We start from the raw sequence: 10,580 nt of genomic DNA on the forward strand, positions 1-10,580 counted from the left end.
GCTTACAATTTGACAAATGCCTAACATCTTAAACAAAACAATGACAGGTGGACACAGAGAGAATAACAAAAGAATAAACAACTTAACCTTCAGATTTCTCAAACTTGTGTCAGCAGGCACAATTGACTACATAAACTAAACTATCCAAAGAACTGTGCTTTAGTCATACAGTTCTAGCTGTCACACCAGAAGCATGTTAGCCTATGTATGAAGTATAGATTTGCAGTAGGCCTAGGTATTTATATGTTTTTAGAGGTTCAAAAACGTTTTTAAAATCAGTAGTTGTGTAATCTATTCGAAGTAAACAAAGTTTTCTATCTTGGGTTTGTAACGTTTCATTGCATCCTTTTGTAAAGAATTTTAATTCATTTAAAACCATCGTTTAATAGAATATAATTTGTTACGTTTCGTGTTGACGTTAAGCCATTATTTCGATAAGCCACACTTGTAGACTACCAGAATTATTAGGAGTCATCCTCAGTAAAGAATGGCTCCCAAACTTAACATTGACCGACAACCACAATTCGATTTCTTCAAATATGACAAATTAAAAAGTAGCCTAATAACGCAGATTTTTTTCTGTTTTGGAGATATCTATAGGCTTCTCTGGACAATAGCCTGTAAAGATCAAGCAACGTAAATAAAAAACAGTGATTACTTCACAATCTTAATACCAACGATCTGTTTTAGCCTGATGCTGCGAGTTCGCTATACCATAGTAGCGGTTTGCACTAGCTTTCAGAACACAGTTCTCTGGTCAAACACTATTATGAATGACGACGAATTGCAAAAAAAAACATTGAATTTTATGCTTCTTCTTCTTCTTCTTGCTTATGAGGCAGCAATTCAGGTAACATCTCCCAATTGTTGCAACCAGAGCAGTGTCTTCATATCAGGGTCTATGAGATTCACATGTTCTTCAGGTCGAAACACTGGACAGTGATTTATGATGTGCTGTGCTGTTTGACAGTCACCACAAATACAGGCTGGGGAGTCACACAATCTCCAGGTATACATATTGTGCTTGAAGCGACCAACACCAGTACGGAGGCGATTCAGAGTTACCCATTCTTTTCTTGGCAGGTCTGAGCCAGGTGGTACCGTAGTGTCTGGTGTGACTTGGAACTGGTTGGGCCGTGAGATGGTTTCCCAGCGGTCTCTCCATGACTTCATCAGGTCAAAGTGACCTTCATGAGGTGCCACAATGTGTCGAGAAAAAGGGCGCCTGGAAGGCAGGCGTTGACGTGTGAGCTGTTGTGCGTCAAGGACTACATTGTGGAGGAGATGACGATCATTGACCTATGCCTTTAATGCGAGCCGTATGGTAGAATTCTCTCTGCGTAGTTTTGGTGAGGCGATGCCTGAAAGCACTGGTAGTAAGTCTGTAGGAGTTGGACGCAGGCATCCAGTGATTATGCGCATGGTGTTGTTAAGGGCGATATCTACTTTTCCTGCGTGTGTGCTGCAGCACCAGACTGGAAAAGCATATTCGGCAGCACTGTACACAAGCGCTAGGGCACTAGTGCGCAGTATTAGGGTTTTGGATCCCCAAGTCGACCCAACTAGACATCTGAGAAGGTTGTTTCTTGCTGATGCTTTGGCACGAACTGAGTCATTTTTATGCTGAAAACATAGTGTAACTGTGTTATTGCACACACGTTCCTCGGATTGTTCCTCTTTTTGTTGACCATTTATATTACAAGAAAGTGACCTCTTTACCAAAATTGCATTTATATTATATCACTACAAGAAACAGGGTGAAAGTTTTTTAGATCTCGCTATAACTACGGTACCGAGAAAAGGACAACTGCTGCTGATTCAATAAGGGTGCATAGAACGAACGAACGCTGTGTCAACATGAGTGTATAGCTGTCAAATATTTTGAAACGCTGTGTCAACAAGGGTGTATAGCTTTAAAATATTTGCAAAAGTTGAAATAACCATTGAACTTCTTTGTTCTGGCGCAGAGTGAAAGCACATCACTACAACAACAATATTGTGATGTAATCTTGTCGTAACTCCGAGGAAAATTCTTTTTGTAAACCACTATAGAACAAAGACCAACCAAGCACCGTGTGCTATAGGTTATTTATGGACAGTGAATTGTGTTATTCACTGCCCATATATTGCTCACTAAACCAAAAAAAGTTTACAAATTTAAACAAAAAACGTAATTTCGATTCAATTTACTGAACAATATTGCAACTTTGATCAAGAGTATAATTACAAGCCTACATTTTTTTACCTTTCTTAAGGCCAGATTTGTTTCTGCCGCGGAGTAAAATGTGGTTATCGTCAGAGTTGCACTCTTTGGCTACTCGGGTGAATTCAGCTCCCCGAAATAAGAAATGGTTTGTTAAAGGGGGACTCGTTTAAGCTTTCATTTTTCAGCTCTTTTGACAACAACAACTTTTCGATTGAGCAGTGAATCGCTTTCTCACAATAAAACTATAAAAATTACGAAAATAAATTTATTGGTGACAAGCTCTGTTTAGCCTATATCAGGGCTACTCAACTGGCGGACCGCGGTCCAAACCGGACCTTCTGGGTGTTGATGGTGGACCTTGAGCTTTTGGAAGAATAACCTCATAAAAAACTTATAGGCCTACAGTTACCAGCAGGATTTTAAATCTTACCTGTGAAGAAATGCAGCCGGCATGTTAGGAATATCAGTAATAAACTTACCACTGTTTGCCAATTGTGCTCTTTTACAGTTCCTTTTTTCAGTTGTGGAATCGAAACTTATTATTCTGCCCAGGTTGCAATACCACATAGGCTACAACAGTTTCCAGAATCGAAAATACATTTTACATTCATTGGAAAATATTAATGTAGCCTATCTCATAAATTATAACAATTATGTAAAGTTATTAAACTGGTAGGACGTCGAAACATCATGGTAAGGTCAGGGCCGGATTTAGCTGATGTGGGGCCCGGGGCACTTTTAGATCGGGGGGGCCCCATGCAAAAAAATTTTTCGCGCCTACGGCGCGAAAAGCCATCTCTACGTCTACAGTAGCATCAGTCCAGTACTGCACAGCATTTTGCAGAAACTTTGAAGGCCAAAAGAAAAAAAAATAACACAAAATCACATTTTAACCACATAGGGGGGCCCTTCAAATGTCGGGGGGCCCGGGGCAACTGCCCCCTCTGCCCCCCCCTAAATCCGGGCCTGTGTAGAGGTACCGTCTAACCATTTTAAGTTTTCATCCAAAACACAATGTAGATTATCACCATGTAGGCCTAACTCTGCTTCCGTTTACCCCTTATTGTTTTTAAGGGATCTGAGTTCGAAAATCATGTTAGTTTTTTCGTATCATCGACACTTTTTGATTTAATCACATTTTTTGTTTTTCCGACTGAGCTGTATTGTTTTTTACGCATATACTCTCATACTGCTCATGTTATAGACGTCAATTCATAGTATTCTTCTTCTTGCTCATGAGGCAGCAATTCAGGCAACATCTCCTAATTGTTGCAGCCAGTGCCAGAGAATGGGATGGGATGGAAGACAGAATTTGGGATGGAAGATGGAAAATGTCAAGGATGGAAAGAAATGGAAGATCTTGATGATGGGATGGAAGACAATCTTTCATCATTTCATCCCAATTCTATCATTAACTTTCTAACGCTTTATCAAATCATGCAAAATATAAAGTTGCTTGTTGAAAAAATTCGATTTTCTGTTCGTATTAAACCAACGGGACTGTTGCCTGACGCGTATTTGTCAAACCTACTGTTGTTAGGCAGAATTGACCAATCAGAAAGCAATAAACGATTCACACTTCTCCCAAGAGGAAACTTCTTGACGTTTGACAGCATTCCATCATACGACACTTCTGTTCTATGTTTGGAGATTCTCGTGGGTTTTGTTTCGAGAAGGCAGTTAAACGAAATAGATTTTTTTACATTTCGAAACGAAAAACTACAATGGCAAAGTTGATAGAAAACAGAAGAAAACAAAGCAAAAATGTCTCAAAAATAAACGTTTGAAAGTATTTCCAACCTGAACAAAAGTAATGTTGCTTCTCAAGTATTTTCGTTACTTTTTTATCTTCTCCAACGTAGACTACTACTACAGTTTCTTTAACTTTGCTACGTGTTGTTTCTTTATTTATAGAATCAATCTATGCTTCTAGTTCTAACACCAAACGGTACGTAATCCTTAGGAAAATACTGCTGTTAAATTTTTAGCTTAAATTTAGCCTATGGTTTTTAGGTTTATTTGTGGCATATTCAACGCGGAGATCACAAAATGTGAAGATGGAAGAGATTTCTGAGATGGAATGAAAGATTTCTAAGATGGAATGGAGATGAAATGGAAGAAAATCTCAGGATGGAAGATGGAAAATAACGTCTTCCATCCCATTTTCCGGTCAGTGCAATGCCTTCATATCAGGGTCTATGAGATCCACATGTTCTGCAGGTCAAAACACTGGACAATAGTTTATAATGTGCTGTGCTGTTTGACGTTCACCATAAAGGCACAAACGCAGGCTGGTGAGTCACACAAACCCCCAGAAAAACATGTTGTGTTTGAAACGACCAACACCAGTACGGAGGCGATTCAGAGTCACTCATTCTTTTCTTGGCAGGTCTGAGCCAGGTGGTACTTTGGTGTCTGGTGTGACTTAGAACTGGGCCGTGAGATGGTTTCCCAGCGGTCTCTCCATGACTTCATCATGTCGAAGTGATCTTCATGAAGCGCCATAATGTGTCGGGAAAAAGGGCGCCTGGATGGCAGGCGTTGATGTGTGAGCTGTTGTACGTCAAGAACCATGTAGCGGACAGCAGGTAACTTAACTTATCCGCCCATATCTAGCTGTAATTCTAAGTCTACAGCGACATTTCGGGCACAACAATGCGGCAGAAATGATCCGAGAACGAGGTCAGGTTTTTTTTTATTACATATATGATTTTATTGTCACCACATAACTTAACAGATTGCAATCGTCTTTCCACAACAGAACATAATTCAAATCATAAGTTCAACCCAGGAAACTGCACACTGAACGTTGACTGACGGAGCCAGAAGTAATATCATTACTGTGCCAAAACCATATCATAGTGAGCTGCACCAAAGTTATGCCATACTGGGTGCGGCAATAACAGACTGTGCTCTGATAGCGGCAAAAATCCTTTGTAGGGGAGAACCTCCATCAATGGGACAAATTTTGCGTTTTGCTAATTTTTTTAATTTTGTAAAGAAATGCAGTGGTTTTTTTTTGCAACACTTTTGCCAATGCATTTTTTTTCAAATAACACTTGGTTTGATTTCATTATCTCCAGTGGTTTAGAGATAACGCACAGTTTTTTTAAGGTTAGGCTACTCAAAACGTCCCATTGTTGAATCTGGCTCCACCATTGGGACAGGCAATTTCTAACAATGGGACAGAATTTATAATCTGTGTAAATGCATATTATAAACTTGATATTCACTTTGTTATTGATTACATTTACTGTAGTGTATTATTAAAGTTTTCTACATTTTTCTTATCTTCATCGTTAAAAATCTTTTTGACACCACAATGAGGTTGAAAACGTAGATTGCCTTGATCATTATTTGCTTGGGCTTTTTTGTATATGTGTCAATCCAGTTTTTCAATGTTTATCTTGGTATGTCAAATTCTCTTGCTACAGGTCTATTTTTTCCGGTTTGTATTGCTTTTTCAACTACAGTTTTCATAGTTAAAGAATCTTGTTTCCCTTTTTACTAATGAGTCGAGTTGATTTACAGTGTCCCATTGATGGGCAAGACCTGCTGTCCCATTATAAGATGCCGTCCGCAAATGCAAAAAAAATCAGCTAGATTCTTAAAGACTACCTCACTGACAACAACGTTTTGTCCTAAGAACTACCAGACATATAGACTATGCTAAAACTACCTCTTTACGTTGTTCAGCCCTCAACTGAGCGTCTTTGAGTGCGAACTCAGCAGCTCTCGCTTCTGCTCTCGCGGCGGCCTCAGCAGCTCTCGCTTCGGCCTCAGAAGCTCTCGCAGCGGCCTCTGCTCGTACGGCCTCAGCAGCTCTCGCTTCGGCCTCAGCTCTTATGGTCTCAGCTCTCGCCATGGCCTCAGCAGCTCTTGCTTCGGCCTCAGCTTGTATCTGGAGCTCCTCTCGTCTTAGCTGTAGGTTAATTTGTGCCACTATCCGAGACTAACTCGTAGACATCCTAGTGCTTACATTTGAGGCGCTATCTTCAGGATGTATGTCAGCATCCAACATATCTGAGAACTCACTTACTTTTTGTTCAAGGTTATTTTTTAACTAGTTAAATTCGGGGTCTACCCTATCACGAAGTTCTGCCAAGATTGCAGAGTTGAAAATTTTAGTCAAAAGAGCATGGAAATGCCGTAATTCCTCTTCTAAAATAGATAACTTAGATCCAAAAATTAACAGTTCCTGCTTATCACTCAAAGAACCTAGGGCTACAGAAAATTCCCTAATTTGAGTCAAAATATCCCTTCTAAGATGCCGGGCCTCTCGAACTGACTTAGCCTCATCGTTACTGGGTCCCTCCCCAGAATGGCCTGCCCGACCGCAAAGAACATCATTAGGCTTAAACTCAGTCGAGTCGACGGCGGTCGAGTCCCTGTCGCCACCGAGTGTAGACATATTAAATGTTGGGGCTAAATTTAACAATTAAAAAATTAAGTGACACAAACACACAAATTTAAGTTAAAAAAAACTTAACTGCAAAGACCGTAAAATACAAAAAGAATTTAAATGCACGATACCGTAGTTGTACGGGTATATGAAGTCCTAGAGTTCCACAAAACTTGCTTGGATTCGTTCACTTGAATCTTCAAGCACAGATCGATTGTCTTTAATCTTTTTTCTTCAAATGAATGTCAATGTTGTTTTTTCTTCAGAACCAACAAAGAAACGCCTTTAATTTTTAACTTGAAGTTCTTCAGTACCAACTGAGAAGAAATGTCTTTAATTTTCTTTTGCTTCTGTAGACTACCAACCAACAAGATCTTCTTTTAATATTTTGCTTTAATTTCTTCTTGACATACCAACTGACAAGAACTCGTCTTTTATTATTTATGCCTTCAAGTGCTTCTTGGCCTACCAGCTAACAAAAACGTCTTTTATTATTTATGGTCACAGCGGTAAACCATAATCTCTTCGTGGGAAAATTGTAACATAAGATTTCCGAATCCGTTCGTCTGTATGTAATGACCGAAAAAGAAACACTCCTTCGAAACGTCTTTTCAAAATTGTATTTCTGTAAAAATAGCCTCAAAGCTGTCGAAATTGGATGCAACGCCGTACACCACTAAAATTTGTCACTACAGAACAGATTACTTAGGTAAAAGACGGAAAATTTGTCCAGCTAGCAAGCACCAAGCAAATAGTTAAATATGCGACTGACTTCCAACAAACAATTTTACGAATGACTAGAATAATTTGCGATATCTCAAATGCACGTAGACAGTAACTGTGACGCAATAATGAAAGACATTGTCACGCAATTCAAACCGGTGTTCAAAGGTAGTGATGCAATATTTCATCAGGTCTTACGACCGATGGTGCAATATTTGGACATTTTCTAGCAATTTTCATGACGTAAGATGCCAGCTAGGTTAAGTAGACCATAACGGTTTTTATATAACGTTTGATTTGGTGAAAATTGTCGGGAACAACATGTTTAAATGAATTCAGACCTAAAGAAGTAGTTTAAACTTTAAACCAACAAAGGATATGTCCTACTGTTAAATTTAAATGATGTAGAAACCCTGTTTACAGAGACTATTTGAATTGAGCACTAGCAAACTTGTTTAAAAATGCAGTTTACTATGAAGGGGAGCTAGCAAATATTTGCAACAAAGGCAAAAACTTGGTCACCCAGATCGTACATGGCCAAGAGGCATAAAAGAAAGAAAGTACACAAAGATGAAAAAACAAAAGGTTCAAACCTAGGCAAATACCAAATCACCAGGTAACACCAAACAGGAATCAGAGAACAATAGCCAACAATGGCGTTTATGACAAATTAACTTGGTTCTTTCAGCATGTGATCAAAAACTGATTTAAATTTAACAATGTTCCAGTGCTGAAACATAAAAACAATATTAAAAGATTAAAACACACATTTACTTACAGTACTCTTTCCATGGCGGACAAAAACCCAAAAAACTAAATTTATCGAAATCTACAAGGCGTCAGGCGTGCCTTGCGGAAGGCGGTAGAGAGCACCAACAAAACAAAAAAGGGAGCAAAGGAAACTGGCCGCTACAGTAACAAGTAACTTTATACGATACTTTTCGAAATTTCAATTCAGCATCAATTAAAGGTTTTGCTTGCTTTACGTTGAGACCGTAAATAGGAAATATGCTTTTGACCTCTGATCGTTTGTTTGTTTGTTTATCTTTATCCTGCATTGCGGGAAAGCGGACTTGAGCGCTATGCATCGGTGTACGCCTTCCGACATACACCTGACCCACGCTGCAGCCGACGGCAATGTCTGTTTTCCGGTTGTCTACTTTACTTATGACTTAAATTTGGTACTACCCATTACTCGAAATCGATCACTAGGTAGAGGCAATTATCGTTAAGTTTCTTGCCCAGAGAAACAACAGCATGTGCGGGTGGCTGGAGTCGAACATGCAGGCTCTCGACTGCGAGCCCAACGCGCTAACCACTCGGCCACGGCTGCCGACCTATTGCAACTAATATACCTATTGCAACTAATTAGATAATTTGAATGCTTTAAATTAATTAGCCTACAGACTTGACCTTTCTTAACATCACAATACAAGCAGTTCTGTAGATGCAATGAAAACATTATTGACAGCTGGGCTAAACTTCAAAGATAGTCGGCAATGTTGTATTCGATCGTATGTCAATGTGGTAAACAAACTGGATGTAACTTTAAATTGATTTGTTTATCCACTGTCATGGTCTCCGTATACAGACACAAGTAAATATGGATTGTTCGGTTAATTACCAAGTAGCATTCCGCCAATTTTGCACTACCTAGTCCTACTGTAAAGGCATCAAGAGGGGCTGTTGAGCCCAAGAAATTTGTCAACACTTTGTTTTCTCAATAAACGCATTTTTTCCTTTTATAAAGTCACAAAGTAAAAATATCGCATGAAATGATAAAAATTCACAAATGGATGCACATTGCACACTAAGGTGGTCCCGACAATTTTTGTTTATAGATTTGTTAGGACCACGTTACCTTGTTTTCCGTTGTCTAAGATCTGTTACTGTGTAAGATTTTGCGAAGATTGAACAGTGTGTAGAGGTACCGTCTAACCATTTTAAGTTTTCATCCAAAACACAATGTAGATTATCACCATGTAGGCCTAACTCTGCTTCCGTTTACCCCTTATTGTTTTTAAGGGATCTGAGTTCGAAAATCATGTTAGTTTTTTCGTATCATCGACACTTTTTGATTTAATCACATTTTTTGTTTTTTCGACTGAGCTGTATTGTTTTTTACGCATATACTCTCATACTGCTCATGTTATAGACGTCAATTCATAGTATTCTTCTTCTTGCTCATGAGGCAGCAATTCAGGCAACATCTCCTAATTGTTGCAGCCGGTGCCAGGGAATGGGATGGGATGGAAGACAGAATTTGGGATGGAAGATGGAAAATGTCAAGGATGGAAAGAAATGGAAGATCTTGATGATGGGATGGAAGACAATCTTTCATCATTTCATCCCAATTCTATCATTAACTTTCTAACGCTTTATCAAATCATGCAAAATATAAAGTTGCTTGTTGAAAAAATTCGATTTTCTGTTCGTATTAAACCAACGGGACTGTTGCCTGACGCGTATTTGTCAAACCTACTGTTGTTAGGCAGAATTGACCAATCAGAAAGCAATAAACGATTCACACTTCTCCCAAGAGGAAACTTCTTGACGTTTGACAGCATTCCATCATACGACACTTCTGTTCTATGTTTGGAGATTCTCGTGGGTTTTGTTTCGAGAAGGCAGTTAAACGAAATAGATTTTTTTACATTTCGAAACGAAAAACTACAATGGCAAAGTTGATAGAAAACAGAAGAAAACAAAGCAAAAATGTCTCAAAAATAAACGTTTGAAAGTATTTCCAACCTGAACAAAAGTAATGTTGCTTCTCAAGTATTTTCGTTACTTTTTTATCTTCTCCAACGTAGACTACTACTACAGTTTCTTTAACTTTGCTACGTGTTGTTTCTTTATTTATAGAATCAATCTATGCTTCTAGTTCTAACACCAAACGGTACGTAATCCTTAGGAAAATACTGCTGTTAAATTTTTAGCTTAAATTTAGCCTATGGTTTTTAGGTTTATTTGTGGCATATTCAACGCGGAGATCACAAAATGTGAAGATGGAAGAGATTTCTGAGATGGAATGAAAGATTTCTAAGATGGAATGGAGATGAAATGGAAGAAAATCTCAGGATGGAAGATGGAAAATAACGTCTTCCATCCCATTCTCCGGTCAGTGCAATGCCTTCATATCAGGGTCTATGAGATCCACATGTTCTGCAGGTCAAAACACTGGACAATAGTTTATAATGTGCTGTGCTGTTTGACGTTCACCATAAAGGCACAAACACAGGCTGGTGA

At 38.8% G+C, this 10,580-nt stretch overlaps 1 long non-coding RNA gene across 1 annotated transcript; it reads left to right on the forward strand.

Moving 5' to 3' along the window:
• Window positions 1-4,241: 4,241 nt before the first annotated feature.
• LOC145777924 (uncharacterized) lies at window positions 4,242-9,674 on the forward strand. The gene is made up of 4 exons (XR_014290398.1): window positions 4,242-4,375; window positions 4,596-4,794; window positions 8,112-8,252; window positions 9,558-9,674. It is a non-coding gene; the product is annotated as an uncharacterized LOC145777924 (long non-coding RNA).
• The last annotated feature ends 906 nt before the right edge of the window (window positions 9,675-10,580 follow it).

The sequence above is a fragment of the Aplidium turbinatum genome, chromosome 10 (genome assembly GCF_918807975.1).
Source record: "Aplidium turbinatum chromosome 10, kaAplTurb1.1, whole genome shotgun sequence".
NCBI classification, from domain to species: domain Eukaryota; kingdom Metazoa; phylum Chordata; class Ascidiacea; order Aplousobranchia; family Polyclinidae; genus Aplidium; species Aplidium turbinatum.